The sequence below is a fragment of the Myotis nattereri genome (genome assembly GCF_964212035.1).
Source record: "Myotis nattereri genome assembly, chromosome: 2".
NCBI lineage: Eukaryota > Metazoa > Chordata > Mammalia > Chiroptera > Vespertilionidae > Myotis > Myotis nattereri.
In genome coordinates, this window is record NC_138076.1 from 42,003,956 (window position 1) to 42,024,860 (window position 20,905).

Here is a 20,905-nt window from a genome sequence, read left to right on the forward strand (position 1 = left end):
GCATCGGAAGTGTCCTGACTCAGGCAATTTCCTTTCTGTGGAACCCCATGTGTGCACACAATAAGGGCTCATTTCCTCCTATTGGTTTTTGTTTGAATGGTTTCCTTTGATAGGGGCTGTCTTCCGCTCTCATTTGCAGTTATCTAAATCCAGGCAGCCTTCTCAACTCAGAATTCACTCTACTGGAGTCAGGCCCAACCCTGATGGCCTCACCCTCTCTCCTGCCTTAGATCAAACATTAAGTATCTGGGGTTCCCAATCCAAGGAGGGCTAGTGTCAGGGTTCTCCATTGGCATTTGCAGTGTGCACCTGTATTTCTGTGTGTGTGTGTGTGTGTGTGTGTGTGTGTGTGTGTGTGTGAAAGAGAGAAAGAGAGAGAGAGAGAGAGAGAGAGAGAGAGAGAGAGAGAGAGGTGCATGCATGGTGTATCTTAGCACCTCAGTGCAGTTGTGGGCTACCAAACATCTTTGTTTTGCTTGCTTTAAATAGCATCAGTGTACTAGGCACACAATTGGATACTCTCTGAATGGAGGGGATGAGGCTTTTGAAAATGGTTCACTATGGATTCAAAGATTTACAACTATACTTCGCTTTGGAAATATTTGGAAACCTGCCTCAGTTGAAAGTCGACACTAAGATTTCTCTATCCCAGAGTACCATACATTTTTTTTGCACTCTTTCTATTTTTAAACTTTTTTTTCAGTTTTCTGTTTTTATTTCTCCTTGTGTGCTGATCAAAGGGGCTCCACATCACACTTCTTTCCTCTTGCTGTGTGTGACCCAAATCTCATGGCCTGGGGCACCGGCAAGCACCTAATTTGTGAAAACATCTCTGCTGTTGATGGGCTCTCACTGAGAAATAAAGGACAAAAGGACATGCGATACCCAGTCTTCTGACACAGGCAACTGGGTCACTACATCCAGGAAGGAAGGAACACGTGGTTGCAGGAAACACCTTGGCTCAATCCTTGCTTATTTATTCTCTAAGCAACAAAGGGCCAACCGTTCTTCAGGGACTAGAGGGCCCGGACGGACTGGCAGATGTCAGGAGTGTTTTGGCCCCGGGGGAAATTCATTCATTCACTCATGCCTTCACTCACTCATTCATTCACTTGTAAAGTTTAAGTTCAGGAGTTTGGTCCCAGTGTGAGCCAGTTACCATGTGTAAAAATGGCCTAAAAGTGGCCTGAGTGGTAACAGAATCAATTTTATCTGTGCCAAAAACAGCTCAAGCCATGATGGAGCTGGGTCAAGTGCTCCATTTTCACACGTGCACCGTATGAAACTTTCCAAATACAGCCCAGTCCTCCTGTTTTCAAAAGCACCTGCATTCAGTTTGGGTAACATGCTCCAGTGTCTTATAATTCCTACCATGAAATTATTTTGTAGAATAGAAAACCTTTTTGCATTTTATTGCAAAAACAGTAATGTTTTTGTGAATGATAACAAAACTTTAAAAAATTGCAAAAATAGTCATATTGAAGTCTATATTCTTTTTAGAATTACTTAGAGCAGTGGTTCTCAACCTTCTGGCCCTTTAAATACAGTTCCTCATGTTGTGACCCAACCATAAAATGATTTTCGTTGCTACTTCATCACTGTCATGTTGCTACTGTTATGAATTGTCATGTAAATATCTGATATGCAGGATGGTCTTAGGCGACCCCTGTGAAAGGGTCGTTCGACCGCCAAAGGGGTCGCGACCCACAGGTTGAGAACCGCTGGCTTAGAGGGTTCATGGCATTTATTTGGGATTATTCCCCTATAACCTCATGTTCACCGAGAGAAATATAACCAAATATAATGTATGGAGTGTTTATTCTGTGCCGGATAGAACGTTTTTTACATAGGTGGTCTCATTTAATACCACTCAGCATCCAGAGAAGTGGGCATTAATACTCTCATTTACAGATGAGAAAACTGAGATTCACATGCATTTTAAAAATTTTCCTGAGCCCAGCCGGCATAGTTGAGCATCAACCCATGAACCAAGAGGTCACGGTTTGATTCCCAGTCAGGGCACATGCCCGGAGGCTTGATCCCAGGTAGGGGGCATGCAGGAGGCAGCCAATCAATGATGTTTCTCTCTCATTGATATTTCTATCTCTCTATCTCTCCCTATCTCCCTCACTAAAAATCAATAAAAACATATTTTATAATTTGCCTGGAGTTGTGCATCTACTCTGTGGCAGAGCCAGAATTTGAATGCAGGGATTGAATTGTCTGTTAATCCTTGTGCCAGGAGATCTGTTAATTATTCATGCTTAAATCACTCTGTGTTTTTGTAATAAATGTAGATTCCTGGGACCAGCTCCAGACATCCCAAGTTAGAATCTCGGGGTCTGAGGCCTAGGAATCTGTCATTTGTCTTTTTAACAAGCTTCCCAAGAGTTTGTGCAGCCAACAACACCGGTGTTTGTAGTAACTAGTAAGGGCTTTTGAAATGGGCTTGGGAAGAAAACACAACTTCTTTTTTCTCCTGGGGTTGGATTGGGTGGGAGAGCAAAGGTAACAGAAATATGACCTTGTCCCAATGGCTATAAGAGCTCATTCTGGCCTTGACTGTGGGCAGGCCTGTTTTTTTAGTTTTCAAGTGGCCCTCAAAGGCAAATAAATAGGTCAGCCCATTTTGTGAGATGTGCAGTACATTTTGTGCAGCTGAACACAACCAGAAGTCTCTCTCCTACAGCAATTAAGCAACTAAAACTTATTTTAAAGGTTAGGACATTCCAGATAACTCCCCAGCTTATGCATTTTGCCCTTAGTTCCTTTCTGCCCATTGCTTTTATCAGCCCAACTTCTTCTCTAAAGTTTATGTGCAAAAAAAGAGCCCTGACTGAAGGGCTTGGGGCTTTGCTAGCCTCTCTGCAGAACAAAGTACAATTTCACAGACGTGTGTACAATCTCTGGGTGCAGAGGATGCAATCTGTCTTCATCTGTAATAGAAACTTCTGGGTATATTTGGGTGGATGATGAACTATGGATTTTCATAAATATGAGTCATAGCTAATAATCATCTATGGAAATGCCTGTTTGGATAAGACATGTCAATCACCAGATTGCATTCCACAAACAGTTATTGAGCACCTATTACTTACCAGACATTGGCTCAAGTTTAAAATGCATGGGGATGACTATGATAGGAGACCAAGAATATTCCACAGGTGACATCTATTTTGGCAGATTTTGTGACTTAGGAGAAGGGGCTAGGCCAGTGATGGCAAACCTTTTGAGCTCGGCATGTCCGCATTTTGAAAACCTTAACTTAACTCTGGTGCCGTGTCACATATAGAAAGTTTTTGATATTTGCAACCATAGTAAAACAAAGATTTATATTTTCGATATTTATTTTATATATTTAAATGCCATTTAACAAAGAAAAATCAACCAAAAAAATGAGTTCGTGTGTCTCCTCTGACACGCATGCCATAGGTTCGCCATCACTGGGCTAGGCCCACGAGTTATCCTCTTGCTGAACCCAGTGAGATTAAGGAAACAGCGAAGGGAAATGATAGAGTAACAAAAGAACAACTACTAGCATTGGTAGAGCACATTAGAAACAGCAGTCCTTGTATTCTAGTAAAGCAGGAAATGATGCGATGCTCATCTTTAATTAATAATTGGGTTTTTTTGCAATATACGAGTGTCCTCCCTCTACAGTTATTTTGCATAAAACAGGATTCGTTTCAGGACAAAGGCCTGTGGGAGTCTCCCTGAAGAAGCATTTAAACCTCAGCTTGCACCTTCCTTCAAACTCATCTAACGTTTTCACCCTTCCTGTTACAGCAGAATTAGAGCTATTTCTACAAATTCTCAAAAACCATTTCTCCCTGGTCCTCTCAGCCCGTCCGTCCCCTGCAGCCTCCTCAGGCTTAAAGCTGCACCAGGTGCCATCTGCCAGTCAGTCCACCTTCCCTCACACCTGCACAGTCTGATCTCGACCCTGCTTCCTCTCTGCTGGTCTCCATCTCCCCTTTGATTGCTCTAAATAGGCCACACTCCCTAAATGTTTTCACTTTCCAATCTCCTGCTGCTTTGTCATTCAGCTTCCCAGTCACCGCTCCCTAAAAGTGTCTCCCAAAGGTCAGGGGTGCTGTCTTAGCTTCCATATGTCATGGTAATAGACTCAGTCCTCACCTTCACTGGGCTTTCTTTAGAATCTGGCTTTTATTTCCCATTATCATCTGATTTTAGGAAACCCTAATGCATGTCCATATTGTAACACTGATCAGCTTCATTTCTGGGATATAGTGAATAGCATGATTCCTTCTTGCAGATCCAAAGGCATTGAGATCTTTCCCCGGGAATGCTTCTCCTCTCTGAAATGCTCTTCACTTTGGGGGTGTGCCTAGGAAATCCCCTTCAACATAAGCAGTCCCGCAGGCGGTGCCATTCCCCATTTTCTAGATCCCTTCCTTCTTTAGCTCTCTCAACTCTTTTATGGTTTCAGTACCACTCACCTATGGATGAATCCCAAATACACATCTAGCGCTATACTCTATAGAAGTCTGGACCTATGGTTTCATCAGTTGAAGACAGTCCAACTTCACTTCAAACTTCTCATGGCCATGAACAATCTCATTGTCTTCTCCTTCCTCCTGTGTGTTTCTCCTACCTAAGTTCATGGTCTCCAGGCATCTTAGACTCCCTCCCTTGCCCTTGTCTCCAACAATCCTGTCCACACTCTTAGAAAATAGCTCCTACACGAGCGCACGATCTTCTGCCAGGCTCTCATTGCCACTATTCCAACTCAACATGCTCATGACTTGGCGCCTGCAATTCTCAGCTTTAAACTGTGCTCACAGAATTATCTCCCTAAAGCAGTGTCTCACCCCATCAATCACCTGCTCACCAACATGGGGTGGTTCTCTGTGACACTAGAACAAAGTTGGAAACCCATAGTTTGGCATTCAGGGTCCTCCACCATTTTAGCTGTGCCCCCACGAGTACTTTCTCAACTCCACCCCATGCTCCAGAGAAAACTGCATGGGCACTTCTCAAGTGCATGCATCACAGTCTCACCCTTCCTTCCCAGGCCATCTCAGAGGCTGTCTCCTCCAGGGAGCCTTCCCTGCTTCACCCGGACTGCAGTAATCTATTGCCAGGGAACCTTATAACTCTCTTGGTGCATGAATCACCTTCCCCATGGTGATTTATTTATACATCTATCTGTTTTACTAAAGCAAACATTCCATGAAAGGAAATGAAGAAAATTTAAGGCAATTCACACAGTATTCCTTTTTCCTGCAATTTTTTTTTTTTTCCACCAAGAAAACTTCACTAAGTAGAACGCACAGGGAGAGATTAAATTAACAATGAACAGGCCCTTCCCATTGACCTGGGGCTCTTGCCGTGTGCGGAACACTTCCAGTACATTGTTTCACCAAATCTTCACAAAAATCCCGGGACCTACCATCTTGATTTGTGCCAACCAGAAGATCAAAGTTCTGGGTGATTTGGTAACTTTCATTCATCTTAAGTAGGGGAGCTCAGGATTCAGATCCGTGTTGATGACCTGCAAGCTTTGGATTCTTGTTACCCTAACCTGCCCTCATTTATCTTTTGAGACCTGCACTCCCTTGGCCTACACAGACTGCCACAATCTAGGGTTACCCAGCAAGAAAGGGCAAAGAGCATTGTCATCTGCGGTCCCCAGATTGTTCCTTCCTTCTGCTAGTCTTGATTGCCAAATTGGATTTAACAAACACACACACACACACACACACACACACACAAAGCCATACCCTTTAAGCAAAACTTTCATGTGTTTGTAAAACATAAAAATGTGGAGAGTATAGGAGATGTGCTGTACACAATGGCAAAGTAGCATCCCTACTATTATAATCATTATTATCATCATTATTTAACAGTGACAATTTTCTTTCTTCTCAAGTTTGGATTTGAAGCATTGACTTCCCATTGGCCCAGGAGTCGGATGTCACGGTGTTTCATCGTTTTCCTTATTAGTGGGACTGCAGCCTCACCCAGGAGCCCAGAGGTTAGGAGAGGAACAGAGAAGGGTGGGGATGGCATAAATGAGAATTGGAGGAGGATCTGGGAGAACCTTTCAACTAGCTTTTCTGTTTTCGTAAAACAGACAATGTTAGATAGTCAGCTATGTTTTAAAAACTTTATTAAAGACAGAAAAGCAAATGGATCCAAAGTGTCCAGCTCACTGGATTTTTACAAAGTGAACTCATCTGTGTAACCCACACCCAGACTGAGACATAACCTATTACCGGGACCCTGGAAGCCGCCTCGAGTTCCGTTTCAGTCTTTCCCTCCCTTCCCCAAAGAGTGGCCCCTCTCCCTAACTAGTTACTACGGCTAACTAGCTGGCTACATTTTAAACTAACCCGTTGGCTGTTCTGCCCAGGAAAGCACGTGTTCTTCGAGAAGCCTTTTCTGGCAGCAATTGCCATTTCAAAGAAGAAGGAAAAAAGTGTGTGTGAGGGAGTAATTTTGTGTGTAGGAGAAAAGTGTTTCTAATTTCCAATCCTGAAAATGTGCAGGGAAGAAGGAAGATGTGAAGGAGGGAAATAAGTCAGTAAATGCAGCCTCGTTCTGCTTCCCCCATTAGGCGCTGGCAGGAGGCCAGCACATGCCATTTTGAGAAGGGGAGTGAACAGAACCGCCTTCTCTACCTGCCTCAGCTTCGGCCAGAGCAGGTCAGCTCCGATTCCCCGAGCCCTCAAACATGTGGAGAGGTTGGTAGTTATTCTTTAATAGCACAGCATTCACTAGAAGCCTGATATTGTATTGAACATATGGTTTTGATTTTTTTTTTCCTGTTTTTAAGCAGTGAGCAAGATGGAGAGTGTCACAAACCTAACTCCAGGATTTGCTGGGTTCTGCCAAACTGTAACTGGAAACTAACTCCCATGCCGCGGCCCCTCCTGCTTTAGCAGCTTCGGGGGGCCCAGGGGGAACCGCTGAGGGACAGGGACTAAAACGCAACTGCACTGAAGCTCTAAGAGAGGGACTCCGAACTGCTGGCCTGACAAAGCACACAGGCCTTGTTGCCTTTCCGTGACTTTCTGCGCTAATTATCAAGCTGGAAGGAAGAGATCCGAACATCAAATAACAATTCACAGATGCAGAACAATGAACTCCAGACCCAACTTGTATCTGGATAAAAAGGGACTCACAGTAACTCGGGTGCCCACAGTGTTTTAGACAGCAGCGTTCTCCAGCTTCACTTCTTGGGCTATTGGCCATCAGTGCTTCCAAAAGTTATCATTCCTCTCAGTTCCTTTTCCTGATCAATTATTTAGTGTGGTCTGGGTTATATAACATAAATTTTACCCCGAGCAAGAAAAAAAAAATGCATGCTTCCTAGTGGTCAGCTGGAAAATGTGTAGTTTTAATTAGAAAAGCAAATTTTCAGCATGTCAAGGAATGCTGGCTGGGGTTTGCAGGACATTAGTAAAACTAGCAGGAAAGGGAAGAGGGGGGAGGCAGAGTTGGTGATACAGTTGGGGCTTGGGGATCTTTGAGTTAAATATCCACTTGGGAATTTTCCTAAGAAAAACTGGAGGGCTTGTCTCAGCTCAGGTTTGCAAGCCTTAGAATAGGCTTTCTGCGGCTGTCTGGAAATGAAAACCTGGCCAGCTGGTCGGGAAATGGTTTCCCAGCCCTTCCGCGCCCTTCCTTTGTTTGCTCAGGGTGTCCCTGAGTGGGCCTGGGAGGAACCTGCGGAGAAATCCTTCCTGGTTTGTTCCTCTCTGAGGAAGGAGGGCAGGTTAGTGCAGTCTGCTGTTGACCGGAGCTGGGATTAATTAGTTCCTTCGGTGACCCTGGCATCTCCCGATGGCTGAGTGCGCTCTAAGCGGTTGAGGACTGTGCTGGGAGCCACAGAGAAACTCAGGAGGACTCAGAGCCACTGAAATACCACCATTTGCTGAGCCAAAAACCAAAACCAAAACAAAAGAAAACCAAAAACATGTAATTTACTTCTCAAAATTATTTTAGCGTGGCATTCTACTTGTGTGAAGATTATCGACTTACCTATCATTTACCTATCTAGCTACCTATCTATATCTGTATACATGCTAATCTATATCTATAGTTATCTATCTGTGTAGATATATGTCTAAATTTCTATCTCTATCTGTATATATAAATATTAATCTATATCTATAACCATCTATATCTACATCTAAATCCATGTGTCTATCTACACTGTATTAATCTATATCTATGACTATCTGTGTGTGTGTGTGTGTGTGTGTGTGTGTCTGTTTATGCTATATATATCTATCAATCAGCCTATGGGTAGCTTTGCAAGTCATTGCCCAGCATCTTGCCAAAGATTTCCAGAGGTACCTCAAGCCTATTGTTGGGAGTGAAGATAATTTTAAAGCATTCTAAACAGTTGTCTGTCTGTCTCCCCACCTTACCACCATCAATCATCTTTCCCCTGCGCCCCCCCCCCCCCCCCACACACACACACTGTGCTCAGAGCTGAGGGAAAGGAAGAACCCACCCCTTTCTCTAATGGAGCTAGTTCAAGACGCAAGTATAATAGTGACATGGGTCAACAATGTGACAACACTGCCAGAAAAACTCAGTGTCTTAGGTTGCTTAATAGAAGCACTATATCCTGAATAAGGAAGGTGCCAGCTGCTCCTATAAGAGGCTTGGTTGGGGTCATTAGATATATGAGGGGTTCACCTGCTAGAGAGGTGTTGGAATTGGTAAGAGTCACCTCACAGGCCTGAACAAGGGCTGAGTAGTGCAGGTCATGGGGACTCACATTTGATTTCAACACAAGGAAAAATTTTATAGCAAAATGTTATGTTTATAAGTGTTCTCGTTAGTGATTGTCCAGCCAATAGAGGTGGTCAAGTAGCAATTAGAAACCGCTTGTCACCCAGCCGGTGTAGCCCAGTGATTGACTGTTGACCTATGAACCAGGAGGTCATGGTTCGATTCCTGGTCAGGGCACATGCCTGGGTTGCAGGCTCCATCCCCAGTATGGGGCGTGCAGAAGGCAGCCAATCAATGATTCTCTCTCATCATTGATGTTTTTATCTCTCTCTCCCTCTCCCTTCCTCTCTGACATCATAAAAATATATTTTTAAAAAAGAAAAGAAATTGCTTGTTAGGGCTATGGGAGAGGGTAAACATGAACAAGGCTAGACAAGTGCTCCGCTCCTTCCAACTTGGGATTCCCTTCTGATTTTCATTTTATGTTTGTGGGTGTTTTTGGTTTTATTGTTATTGTTGACACTATTACAGATGCCCCCATTTCCCCTTTGCCCACCTCCACCCAGCCCCGCCCTCCTTCCTCTGGCCATCACCACACTGTTGTATTTGTGGGTTTTGTTGGTTGGGGGATCTCAGAAGGGAGGGGCTATCAGAATCCCTTGTGGTGTGAAAAGTTCCTCTGCTGGCTCTGCTGTGTGCCCCAAAGCTCCCGGGATCTGACACCGAGCGCCCAGAGGAACAAAGACGCCCTGGGCGCAGCAGGTCACGGGAAGGAAAGAGTTAAAGAGACCTGCCTCTGCAGGTCCCAGCAGCCCCAGAGGCAGGCAGTCCCTTTGATCCTGCCTCTTAATTGCAGCCTGGCTGCAACAGGGAACTTTAAAGAAAAGAAACAGGGAAACTCTAGAGATAGGGCTTGTTTTGTTTCCTGAGGGGATGGTCTTTGTGGTGGCTGCCAGGAAGCTGATACTTTAGGGTTCAAATGATGGGCTTCCTAAGGGGGCAAATAAATAATCCTTTCTATCAGCTAAGAGGCAGGTGTGAATACAACCCAGAAACGCCTGGTATCTATGTGTGCCATTTAGTAGGGATGCCAGGTAGGCCTTGGCCAAGAGAGCAGAACCTGGGGGAGGAGACCCTGGGTTAGTGCAGGAGCCAGCAGAGTGAGGGAAAGAGAGGCTGTGGAGAGAGGGTCTCGGTAGATGTAGAGGCAGGTGAGGGACATGCCCTTGTGAGAATGGGTGACCCGGGGGGAGAACACAGCCCTGCACCTGACAAGGGAAGCTGATGGAGAAGACAAGGGATTCCTAAGAATTCTCATAGAGGGCCACGTCAACACAACCCATCTCACTCTTGTGCAGGACTCGCCCTTGAAAATGAGCTTTGGCATATGCTCTCTATCTGAGGTGTCCATAAGATACCAAGGTCTCTAAGCCTCTTCCAGCGTGCACACAGGAAGGGGATTCAAGAGTAAGGAGAAGGCCAACCAGTCATAATGGGGATGATGCTCTAGCCAACCCTGGCCATTTACCAAGTCCCGTTGTGAGCAGGACTCCTAGTTAAAACTGAACTCACGCCTGTGCTTAGGCCAGTAATTGCTTGTTTGTGTTCTATTTAACTATTTAGTGAGTTCTGCTAACAGTGCGGACAAAGGCGGGAGAAGGCTTTCTAAAGCAAACCCCTTTGGTGCTGCAACCCCCAAGTACAGGTATGGAAGTTTAGAGACCACCGACTGGGGTTTCACCCCTGGCTCTGTCGCTTGTTCATGTGTGACCTTGGCCAGTAACTCAGCCTCCTTGGACTTTATTTTCTTTTTTTTTTTTTTTTTTAAATATATTTTATTGATTTTTTACAGAGAGGAAGGGAGAGAGATAGAGAGTTAGAAACATCGATGAGAGAGAAACATCGATCAGCTGCCTCCTGCACATCTCCTACTGGGGATGTGCCCGCAACCCAGGTACATGCCCTTGACCGGAATCGAACCTGGGACCTTTCAGTCCACAGGCCGACGCTCTATCCACTGAGCCAAACCAGTTTCGGCAATTTTCTTTGTAAAAAGGTTTAACTCAGTTGCTGTACATAAAGCTCTCAGCAGAGGGCTTGGCATCTAGTAGGCACTCAATAAACCCAAAAAACACTTGCTCCCTTTCCTTCCTAAAAGGTTATTTGTAAAATCAAAATGCATAAAAATATTGGCCATTTGTGTGTGGCCTAAGTGGGCATCTGGGCAGTGAAGACTTCCTTTACATCAGTTTAGCTGGACTCCTGGCTCTGGGGAAGAGGGGACCTCCTGGGGGACATAGAGGGAAATGAAGCACTCCAGGGGAGGGAAGACGGGTGGACACAAAGCAAGAGGCAAGACTTCTCATTGTCTTTACATCGCAAGACTTTAAAACTAGAATTTTTATACTCATGCAATTTAATTGCATACAACACTTGCTCTTACTCTTCATATTCTTTGGAGATAATGAGGGGAGAAATGTATTATCTATATTTTAAGGGAAACATGAGTTTGTTTGACTTCCCTGAACTCACCCATGGAGGGTGTGAACTGAAGTAGGCGCGTCAGACTCGCAGGCTCCAGTTCTGACCACTGTCTACAGAAAAAAAAAAAAAATCTAAAGCTGATTTTGAACATATGTATTTCATAGGGGGGAAATAAATCTCTGGGACAGACATGTAAAGAAACACACTAGCTTTCTCTGGAGGCAGCAAGCAAATCCCCTGAGCAATTGGTTGAGAGTATGTGCCCACAGAGAAGACCGCCATCGCAGGCATGGCGAGGCATCCACAGACCGGCTGTCAGCAGCCACAGACAGCTTGAAACTGCTAAGTCCCTCCCTTCACGCCCTTGACTACAGAAGCTTTGTTGCAAGGCTCCTGGGATCAGGGACGTCAAGCTTAGCTCCACTCCCAGCCTGAGCAGCTTGAATAGGCCTCCAGTGTTGAGGAGGTAGGTCCTGGCCCCCAGCCTTAGGGAGCACTCCTTTGAAACCATCTCAAACCCAGGGGGCTGCCGCCATTTACATTTATACTAGCAGGAACCGTTGTGTTCTAGCCTCTCAATGAGCGGCACTTCCATCATTGGGGAGCTGCTCGAAATGCAGAATCTTGGCCCCACTCCAGATCTACTAAATCAGAATCAACATTTTTAATTAGATCCCCAAGTGATTTGCTGTGCACCTGAGTCTGAGAAGTGCTGCTCTGGTTTAGTCACAGTATGTGGTAAGAGGTCTTCAACCATGTGCACACTGAGGACTTTCTCAGTTTCTTCAGAGCAGTCCTTATGGCTGCGTTCAACTCAGACGTACGAGGTCCAGGAATAAATGAAGCCTGAGGTCTTTGAGAATAAGACGACTAGTGTCCTGTTATACCTCCAGTCACTCTGGAATCACTGCCCTCACTGATTACACCCCCAAAATTTATATTTTGAAGTACAGTTGCAGAAGTCTTGATAACCATTGTTTTTAAATGCTTTCTTTTGGTTAATAGTGAAGATTTACTACGTAAAATGTCAACTATATATAAGAAAGATACAGTTACCAATTCTCCTTATGCAGCTAACAGTCTGTGTCTCTAACCAATATATGGCACTTAACAGTCTTGGTTGCTCACTTTTTGATTGACAGTTTGGCTCTTGTGTGGGCATTTGTTTTCCTGATCCTTTGCCAGGTCATATTCTCTTCTAGGCCCCAGCAGTCTTCCCCAAGGCTCCTCCTTGGTTATCAGCCTGTCTCCTTTCATGTCATCTTCTAATGGGAGGTGGTGAGTACCCATGTCCTCAACAATGACTTCAACACAGATGTGTCTCCGTTTACATTTGCAGCCTGGTGTCTAAGCTGTTCCCCATTCCCACATGGTCTATGGGCTATCCCACTTGGATGACCATATCATTAGGTAAAGACATCATTACCAGAACTCAGAACTCATCTTCACCCTCCCTTCCCTGACCCCATTTCCTCTGATTGGTCCCCTTTTCTATCTACCTCCCATTTTTTGGTCAATATTTCTCCTGCTAGAAACTCCAATGTTGTTTAGACTCTTTTAAGCCCTTATAGCTTCTATTATTTTTCCTTCAGGACAGATTTGCCATGCTCATATCACCATTTGAATCCAACTCCTTCCCGCATCATGCCTGGAATATTTCAAAAGGTTTCTGGCTAGTGGCATCTCTTGTTACAAATCTTCTAACCTCTAACCTTATCTGAGAAGTCTTATCTTACTCCTTATAAGGCATTAGATGTGATGTTGCCTGTAATGAATTTAAACTCCTCCGTGTGGTTCTCCACGTCTTCCACATTCTGACTTCCCTGATTCTATCCAACCTTATTTCTTCCTACTGACCAACATTTAATCCCTATTCTCCAAAGTCAAGCTCCACATTGGCCCCTACATCATATCGTGCTGTTCTTCCTTCTCAAGTGACCTTCATTTCTGATTTTGACTACGGTACTCTCCAAACCGTTTTTTGATCAAATCCCCCCTAATTAGAAATATTTACTTTTGAGCAAGAACAATCTTATCAGGCTACTTATTTACAAATGTTATTATTGCATAACAATACTAATACTTTACATACATCATCAAACATACAAGAAAGTTGACATTTTGAAAGGATGAGCTAAGTCACATATAAGACATAAGTTCAACTATTTCTTTTCATTGTCTAGAGAATGACCTTGCCCTAGGCTTGGGGTGTAGCTATCCCATCTTAGAAAACCTCATCTCTAGACAAAATAGACCCATTCAGAGGTAGAGGAAGTAGCTCTCCCTCCATGAAGTCTTATCTGCTTCTCCATTCTGCCCAGAGTTCTACTTTCCTGAACTCCCAGAGCATTTGAAATTACAAGTAGTAAACCGCTGATATAATGTAATACTTTTTAGTTGATTAATTGAAGCATACATCTAGGGTGCCAGAAATTTAAAGATTGAAAAAAATAATCCAATATCTTAATTAAAAAACAGTACTGTCTTCCCAAAATTGCTCGGTTTGGGCTCCACTCCAGTCTGCAACATCCATTACAAGAAAACTCCAAGTCAGCCTGCAGGGTCATTTCACTGAGAGGCAGTTTTGAGGACTAACTTTTCTACTTTTTAGCTAGTGTGATTTCTCACACATACAGTTAACCTCACTAAAATTCCACTTTTATTTAATTTATAAAATGGGGGCCAAAAGGGAATCGTGTGACCATTAAAAGAGACAAGTATAAAACTAAAATGATATGTGATAAAAACCCATTATTGTTATTATTACACCAGGTATTTATGTATTAGAATGAAAACTATATAAAGTACATCTGGAATTTCTAAAGTCATCGACCTCCTACTTCCACCTCCAGCTTTTATTTCCTCCTGCAAGTGAATTATTTTTATTTTCTCAATTTTATTTGCTCAGCTGATAACAGTGTCACCTAACTGTAGAACTCAGAGGCATGACTGGACCCGAGTTTAAATCCTGGTTCTGCCAAGTATTAGCCGTGGGATCATGGGTGCGTTACAGAATCTTTCTGAATTCTCTTCTCCTATTGGTCTACATTAACTTTGTAGAGTTAATGATAACTTCATGGGGTCCACCTAAGTTTCAAATTACATGAGCTATGTGTGTAAAGCATCTAGTTTATAATGCATGCCACTAAAATATTTATTTCCCCCTGTACCCTCACCCCTTTAGCAGGCGTAAGAGAACTCAATGAGATTCTCTCATGAGCAAATGGAATATTTTGAATTTTGGTGCCATTGTTGACTTTGATTTTTCCCCAACCTGCAGGCCATTTGACAACCATTAATGAATTTTACATTCTAGAAACACCTCCCTGCCATCCAAGCCAAACTCACCTTGCTACTGTGTGGCTGGGATGGGGTGTGAAGCCAGGATAGGTTTTGTCCCCTGATGCCGTCTGGGCGGTCAGAGCTGAGGAAGTGAAGCCAATCAACCTCTCCCCTTGCTCCGCCCGGCATCTAGGCTGCCTGCTGTACTAGTTATAAATGGACTTGTTGTCCAAGAAAGCGTTTGGGGACAGGAAATAGTGACACGCACACATGTACGAGGGACATTTCTAAGTTTTTTTTGTTCTTCAAGTTTAAAGGTAATTCAACACTGAAAAAAAAAAATGAATAAAAGTTTTAAAATCCAATTTATAACTCCTCTCCTCCGGGAGCTTTGTCTAGTGCACGAGAGGGCTCTAATGCTAGGCCCCTGGTTTCTTACTCCTCTGTCTGAGCTGTTAATTGAGATAATGTGGGTGAAAGCCCTTTGTAAAGAGTAAGGAGCTACACATACGTTAATTACCCTTCTGGAGACACTGGGGTGCTGACCTGTTCTTATCTTGTTTGTAAGTATCTTGTTCCCCAGCGATTGTGGATTGCAAACTATTTAGGACCAGGGACCTGGGGTGTTTCCCTTGTTTCCTGCCTCCCCCCTCTGTCTTCTGAGGTGGCTTGCCACCCCCAAAGCTCTTCTACAGCAGCCAGCTTGCTGTAAATGCTCACAAATCATAGGAGCTGCCCATCTGTCGGCCAAGACCCAGAGCTGAAATGAATTCTTCAAGCTTGTTAGTTACATCAGGTCTCTTCTCCTAGCTCTCCCCCAAACTGGGTCCCTTACCTTGCAGCTTGCCTATACCTAAAGAATACATACTAATTTTGATGTTAGGGTAAAAAATAGTGTGTGTGGGGGGGGAGTTAAGAGGAAAATAGATATTTTTTACTTGTAATTATTTTTTTCCTTTATTGATGAAGGTATTACATATGTGCCCTTATCCCCTCATTGCTCCCCCAGCCCCCCACTCATGCCCTCACCCCCCTGGTGTCTGTGTCCATTGGTTAGGCTTATATGCATTTAAGGTGGGGGGGGGGGTGGTGGAAAGTTTAATCCTCCAGGGTCAGGAGTCAGATTTCCTTACTGGGATTGGAGGGGTGAGATAATTGCATTAGGGTCTTCCCAGGCACCCCGAGGCTCAGAAGTGTGGGAGAGGGTCTAGGATTTCCTTTTGTTGACTGGTGGTTACGGCTTTTTCGTTGATGTGCCCATGGTCCCCCGTCACTTTGGGACTAAATATCAACTTGCTGAGACTGGGTGATTGCTCTCAGCAGCCTTATATATTGGATTTTTAGGGAGACATCATTCTCATATGTCTACTGCTCATCTTACATCTTTCTATGTTATCTAAATAGCATTTATGCTGAGAAATATAATGGAGGTAAAGAAAGTACATATAGATATTTAAAACTCAAAATTCCTTCTCTTATTCTCCTCCAAACACCAAAATTATCTCAAGCATACAATTAGTGCCTGATTGTTATCAATGTTAAATTAACATTAGTCAGTAAAGTTATTATTAAAGTCTTTGAAACTTACAATTTCTCATCATTTCTTTCTTGTCCTTTATTTTTCACACGCACACAATCAGGTATTGGGTGATTGACTTGTTCTAACCAAGCAGCAAAAGCCAGACAACCCAAGAGGTGTTTAATAAACACTTGTTGACTGATTGATAGAATATACCGACTGAGGATCTCCCGGACAATGCACTCTTTGTCAGAGCATGAAGGTCAATCAGTCGATCCACTTTTATTACCAAGAGTTCTTGCCATATTGAGGAGAGCAGGGCAGCTGGAAACTCGTCCATCAACCCTGTGACTCAGGCGCACAGAAGAAACCCTAGGGCCTTACCTATCACAGGTATTTTCACTCTCAGCAGCAGAGATGGGACTAACTGGGCTAAATAATGCTGAGCAGTTGGAGGCAGACCCAGCCATGACACCACCCAGGACTCCTTCCTATGAATATCACCAGAGCCGCAACTAACAGTTTGCACACATTAAAAAAACAAACCCTGAGCTGAGTAAAAGGCAGCAAAACAGTGTTGTAAGTCATCTGCAAAGCCCACCTGAGTCTTCCTGCCTTATTATTTTTTTAAGAAATATATTTTATTGATTTTTTCCTTATTATTTTTTTAAGAAATATATTTTATTGATTTTTTTACAGAGAGGGAGGGAGAGGGATAGAGACTAAAAACATCGATGGGAGAGAAACATTGATCAGCTGCCTCCGGCACACCCCCTACTGGGGATGTGCCCGCAACCAAGGAACATGCCCCTGACTGGAATCGAACCTGGGACCTTTCAGTCCGCAGGCCGATGCTCTATCCACTGAGCCAAACCAGTTAGGGCAAGCCTTATTCTTCAGAGAGAAACCAAAGCACGAAATACCAAGTTTTGGGCTCCACACAGCAGGGAGCAACTATGGCCATCAGGTTCAGCCAACCATTCCAGAAAGAATGCCTGGGCACATGACACCTCTCCTTCTCCTTACAGCCGCTTCTTTGCTTTCCTTGCTGGGCCTTTGGGTTGGACCTCCCACAGATTTTGTGAAATGAGCTGAGTGACCTTTCCTCTGCTCCCCTCCAGGACTGACTTTGGATCCATAGCTTTCCCTAGACTTTGCTACTGACCGTGCCAGCTGTCTGGTACCGTTGTACCTGGGAATCTGAAAGGTCCCCAAAGTATGTTTTCAACAATCAACATGCCAGCAGTTACACCAACCTTCCCATTAATCAGAATCCTTTGCCCCTCGCAGTGTTACCAGCCTACTGCTCTGTTCATAATATATTTTGTCCTTTTGAGAAATGAAAAATGTAAACAAGTCAATATGCCTTCCTTCCAGAAGAGAAAACGCATGCCAGATTGAGCCTTGTCAGTCTACCATAAAGAATTCTCTTAAGCTTCATATCCAAATCCTCTTCTCCCAATTCTTGCTTGGGATCTTGAGTACCTGATCTTGAATTTCTGTGGTGCTCCCTGAGCACGGGACTGGCTGGTAGCCATGTGATATTGATTTGTTTTCACCATAGCAACAGCAAATTACAACAACTAGCAGAGAGAAGGCAGGCTGTTAACCGGTAAAGCTGCATAACCAGTATAGTCTGCAAGCATATTTTCCTCCTATTTGCTCTCTTCTTCATTCTACTTTCACAAATTTAATGCAAAAGTCGAAGCAAAAGAATAGCACTAAATGCGTTGAGGCACTACAAAGCCTAAGTCTGAAATAGTCTGGTGCACACAGCTCCTGGTATATTACATTAGATCGATGGAGAAAATGCAAGCAGCCAAGCTCTGATTTCCTTGCAAATTTTATCAGTTAGTCTAAGAATAAATATCCCTAGAAAATGTACATGAGCACAAAGTAGAGGGAAAGGTTTTGTATATATGTCTATATATTGTAATACCTTAAGGCATTTACCAATAATGTTTATCCCTTTGTACTTGAAATAGCTCATCGTGCCAAGAGACAAACAACTTTGTTTTTTTGTTGGTACAAAGTCAAGACCTCTCAAAATGCTAGAATTCTGAGGCGAAGCGTAGCATGTATTACTCAATTGTATTAAGAGGGAAGAAACAGTGAGGTGGGCGCTTGCTCAAGGCTACATAAGCAGTGCAGTTCGAAAGAGGATGCAAACTAGAACGGGGAACTCCGAGAACTGCAATCTGCTCTAATGGAAATCCTTTCTTCCAGGGCCCCTTATTAGAAACAAGCCACCCCCTGATGTCTGCCCCCAACAATGCCACCTGTGACCCTGGGTTAACACTTGCAGTATTGGACTGCCCTTCCTTCGGTCCTTTCTGCACCACGACCTTCTGCTCTTCAAATAAAAACAGCAATTCCCACCATCACAACCGGCTGTGAGCTTGGTGGCATAACCTGGGTCCTGAATAGTGGCTGAGGGGAAGGAGGGAGTGGGAACCGGGCCATCGGGACTGTGGCAGTGCTGGGCTGCACCAAAGGGCAGTTGGGCCGCGTTCCGCTACCCACTGCCTCTTGCCAGTGCAGCCAGAACCCTGCAGAGAACCTGCTCTCACGCACCCGGTCCAAGGCAGGTAGGAGAAGATGTCCTGTTTATGCGGGAGATCGGTTCAGGGTTTAGAAAGGACGGGCTAAAATATGAAGACATAACTCAAGACCTGCCAAGGGAGAGTTAGACTGTTCCTGGCCAGGACATAAAGAAGCACTCCCCTCCACCAGCCTGAATAAAAGAGCACACAGCAGAAATAGTTGGGAGATGACGTCAGAAGTTCTGGGCTAGTGTCCTGCACTTCTCCTTGAAAGTAAAAACAGTGGGTCTAGAAGAATCTACGTGGCATTGCCCTTAATGAAATGAGTGCTTCCACGGGTTCTCGTAAAACACTCAGGAAAACTGGAGAAACTTCCTCTTATTTAAAGATTATAAGCACGTCCTCCTTTTTTGTTGTTGGTGTTACTTTATTATCTCCCCAAAAGCACCTATGACTCAATTAGCAAATTGCTTTCCATTGAACCTTTGTCTTTTAAAAGGATAGCAACGCTTTTGGAAGAGCTCTCATGGTGGTGGTGGTGGTGGTGGTGGGCAGGCAAGTCGGATTTTTTTCTTCGCTTCAGTGCTTGCTAACTATTCTAAAAATGTTACACATTTATTGTAAACACATGCTTCTGAGGCCTAACAAAAAGGCACAGTTTCCTCATGCCTGGCAGAAATTGAAAACGGAAAAGGGCAGAAAGAATCCTTTAACAAATATATCCTCCCCTTGTCTTGGGCCAAGCGTGTTATAAATAAATCTTCTCCATTATTTCTCGGGGCTGTTTCTCGGCAAGAAAGTTGATATGGTTCGGCAGAGTGAAAACACAGCTTTAAAAGCTAGCTGCCCTCATTAAATTATTCTGCTGGCTGTGTGTTCTCATTAAAAATGCATAAAGATCAGATAATTGCAGTAAGCATTATTAACCCAGCTTTACTTTTGAATATAATGTTCCACTTTTAAGCTGGAAACAAAGGCTCCGACATGCCAGGAAAAGAAGTGTAAACATTGAACTACAGTATCCAAAACTTGTCAGAAAGCTACCTCTTGCTAGCTTGTTAAAAATGTGCTTTTGAAACCAAATGAAAGCTGTGGCATTAGAGAGCTAGGTGGATCCCTAATTTCTAACAAATAAATATATTTGGGAGCTAAACATTCAACCAATGATTATTTAGATGAAGTGTTCCCCCTCCCCCCTTAATTACAAGTCTATTTTCACATCATAGGGGCCGTGTAAACTTTATTTATTCAGGAGCTAACTATGGCAGTATGAAATTTCCTATAACAACAACAAAAAAGAATGCTCTCAAGAATTCATTTTGTGTGTGTGTGTGTGTCGAACAACAAATGGATCTAGTCTTTGAATAAAAACTCGTTTTATGCCACACTGCCAAACAGGCGGCATAGATTCAAGCTTTGCCATTTCTTTTTCTCAAATCAAAATGTTACGTAAAACTCCAGGGTTCCCTGCAAGTATTACATTCGAATCAGTGGAATCCAGTTTCCCTGGCTCCCCGAAGCCACACACACGGAATGCAGCATACTGCAGCAAACTCTTTAAACATTCAAAAAAAAAAAAAGAAGAAGAAGAAGAAGAAGAAGAGGTGGTGGGGGGTGATTCTCCTACCTTGTTTAGCTCTGCCTCTCCTTCCCTTTTACAGTAATCCCAGGAACATCTGGCAGAATCCAGGGGCCCAGGCTTCTCCCCGGCATCCTGAGGAAGAAATTTCCATGTAAATAGTTCTCCTTCCCTGTTTATTGTACTCTGAGCGCCGTCTGCCTTCGCTGGAAAATTTTGCCTTCAGATGATGAAGCAAAGACAGTCTAAACTCTGTTGCTGTAAGCTGCAGCCCTCCCTTCCGACAAATCCCTCCCAGCTGTAGGCAGCCAATCCCCAGCCAGTTCGTCAGCCCTACTCGTCTGAAACTGGCCCTAATAGGATGACTGACACAGCAACACAGCACTTGCAGTGTGTGAAAACAGTGCATCCATACTGATGAAAGAGGAATTTCCCTCTCAGAAGAAAGCAATCATAGCACCCAGACAAAGTGGCACATAATTGGCAGAGCAGAGAGAGGGGTAGCTCGAGAAAACACCCTTGAAGACAGCCAGCCCAAAGCGTGTGGCTGCCCTGGGAATACTTTGAAAAGACAAAACTCCGCAGTTCCCGAAGAAATCCAGGTTGTACATGAAACTGAAGTCATGATCCCATTTGACAAAGCCTATGTTTTTAAAAGGAAAAAACAATTCGATGTCTGCCATGGAAAAGTAGTACCTTACAAAACATTTACACATGATTTCCATTAGCGAGGGAGAATGTGTTAGCCCAAGTGCACATTCAAAGTCAAAACATGCGTATACCCTCACA

General features: G+C 43.8%; 1 protein-coding gene across 3 annotated transcripts in view; it reads right to left on the minus strand.

The window, feature by feature from the left end:
• MBNL2 (muscleblind like splicing regulator 2) overlaps positions 1-20,418 on the minus strand; it is a 163,614-nt gene extending 143,196 nt beyond the window's left edge. For 2 of the 3 annotated variants that reach the window (XM_081082509.1, XM_081082507.1), the window contains exon 1: positions 20,165-20,401. The gene's annotated coding sequence lies outside the window, so the exon portion shown is untranslated. Of the gene's footprint in view, positions 1-20,164 lie in introns of all 3 variants that reach the window. The other variant, XM_081082508.1, reaches the window with a different exon arrangement.
• Between the last annotated feature and the right edge of the window lie 487 nt (positions 20,419-20,905).